At 37.3% G+C, this 2,538-nt stretch overlaps 1 pseudogene; it reads right to left on the reverse strand.

Annotated features, from left to right (window-relative positions):
- Nucleotides 1-223: 223 nt before the first annotated feature.
- LOC135227747 (olfactory receptor 8G50-like) lies at nucleotides 224-1,850 on the reverse strand (annotated as a pseudogene).
- Nucleotides 1,851-2,538: the final 688 nt, after the last annotated feature.

Below are 2,538 nucleotides of genomic sequence, written 5' to 3' on the forward strand. Positions count from 1 at the left end.
TTTTTGGTCTTTTTTCGTTAACACACATAGTAATACAGAGATTCACAATGATTTTACTGATATTAAACTCTTAAAAGTCATCAATATTCTCCATGGTCTATAAATGAAGTTCAGACTGATTTCTAGGTCATTCAAAGATTTATATCATCTAACAAAAAATTATTTTTGTTATAATTTCTTTAAAAAGTTTTACTATATAAATATAAATAAATCCTCTGAAACATACAATTTTTATAAAGTTATTTCAAGTTATCACCCATCATGTGAAAAAAAAAAGCTTTTCACTGGATGTCTTCGTTCAATGCCAGGAATAATACAATAAAAATTACTCACACATGGATTTCAAGTGATTAAAAATTATTTATTTTACAGATCTTTTTTTTCCAGATGAGTTTGTACACTTCTTGGTAAACAAGGGATAATACATGAAGTATTAAGATCAAAGGACACAGACCACACAGATCATTCTATGTATTATGATAGGTAAATCTTATCTAACAAAGTGCCAAATTCCATGTATATAAATTAAAATCTCGCCACACGAAGGCCTTTGAAGATGTTTAAAAATGATTAGAGGCAATATGGGTTACTACTGGTGACCTCTGAGACTTCCTACAATTGATGCTGCCCTGCATGTGACAGCCCTGCACATGACACTATGTATCTAGTGTATCCTTAGACCTTTCTTCCAAAAAATCAAGTGATGGCACTAATCTCACTGTTTATGAATATATGTTGCTGTCTCTGAACTCCCTCCTTACTGGATCTTCTTCAAGAATTCTAAATATTTGCTACTGCAAAATGATCTTTTCTCAGTGATTTTATTTAGAGCAACTTTGACATCCTTATTCCTCAGGCTATAGATCATAGGGTTCAGCATTGGCACAATAATGGAGTAAAACACAGAAGACACTTTCCCTTTGTCCATGCAGCCGATGTTTGATGGCTGCAGGTACATGAATGCTACAGAACTATAGAAGATTGTAAGAGCCAAAATGTGGGAGCTGCATGTGCTGATGGCTTTGGACCTGCCTTCAGTGGAGAGGATTCTCAGGATACTGGCAATGAGGGAGACATAGGGGCCAAGGATGGTCAAGGTTGGTGCTACAACATTAAATGCACTGAAGCTCAAAATTACCACTTCATTGGTATAAGTGCTGGAACATGAGAGCTCCAGTAGTGGAAAAATATCACAGAAATAATGGTTGATTATATTATCCTTGCAGAAAACCACCCTTAGCATGCAAACTGTGTGAGCTGTGGTGCCAATCGAGCCCATTATATATACCTCAACTACCAACCAGGAGCAGACCTAATCAGACATGGTGACATTGTAAAGCAATGGCTTACATATGGCAACATAGTGATCATATGCCATCACAGCCAACATATGACATTCTGATACAACAAAAAAAGCAAAGAAGTAGAGCTGAGTCATGCATTCAGGATAGGAGATGGTGTTCTTCTCTATCACAAAGTTCACCAGCATTTTGGGGGGTAATGACAGTGGGATAGCAAAGATCAATGAAGGACAAACTGCTGAGGAAATAGTACATGGGGGTGTGCAGGTGAGAACTGACCCCAATCAATGTGATCATGCCCAGGTTCCCCACCACTGTGACCACATAGGTTCCTAGGAAGAAAAGAAAGAGGGGCAGCTGTAGTTCTGGCTTTTCAGTTAACCCAGCAAAGATAAAACTCAGTCACTGTGGAGTGATTTCTTGCTGCCATTTCCCTCTGGGAATTTTATGAAGGAAGAGAAGAAGAAATTAGACATAGGTGGTTATTTATGCAGTGAGAAATAGATGCAAGTCTTGTCATTCAGGTATCTCCAATTCTCCCTCCCTGTACCAGCTCTACATTGGAAGTTAAAGACTCTGTTTTTCCAGTTTATAGATCATGCAAATAAACATCAGATGAAATTAATTCTTTTTTGTTTCTGTTTTATGTGTTGGTCTTAGTACAGACCAGTCTCTGAACATCCAAAGAACTGTTCTGGTAACTTAGAATATTGAGTGTTCTGAGCCCTGGTGGTAAAATAGTTAAGTACTTTTATGCTAAATGGAAGGCTTGCAGTTGAAACCCACTCAGTGGCTCTGTAGAAGAAAGACCTGACAATCTGCTTTTGTAAAGACTAAAGGCTAGAAGGCTCTATGGGATACTTCTGCTCTATTACGTGGAACCGATATGAGTTTAAAATCGACTCAATGGCACCTAACAACGAAGACAACAACAAAGCACTTTCATGCCTTATTTGCATTCTTCTCAACTCTTCTGCAAAACATATACTACCACATTGGAACCTTGCTAATGATAAACATATCTGAAATCAGGATATGCTGAAATATGAAAAAAGATAGTTTTCTGTCTTTGAATGCATTACAGGAAAAAAAGAGTAACCATTTGACAGGTAGCTTTAGAAAATTCCTATATTGTTGTAAGGAGAGTAAGACTTCATGAAGATTAAAAGCTTCTACAAGACATGGGATTCAGATACTCACCTTTTCTCTGTGTGGAATGCTTAGCCAGGGTGCTCTG

This window comes from Loxodonta africana, chromosome 15 (genome assembly GCF_030014295.1).
Source record: "Loxodonta africana isolate mLoxAfr1 chromosome 15, mLoxAfr1.hap2, whole genome shotgun sequence".
NCBI classification, from domain to species: Eukaryota; Metazoa; Chordata; class Mammalia; order Proboscidea; family Elephantidae; genus Loxodonta; species Loxodonta africana.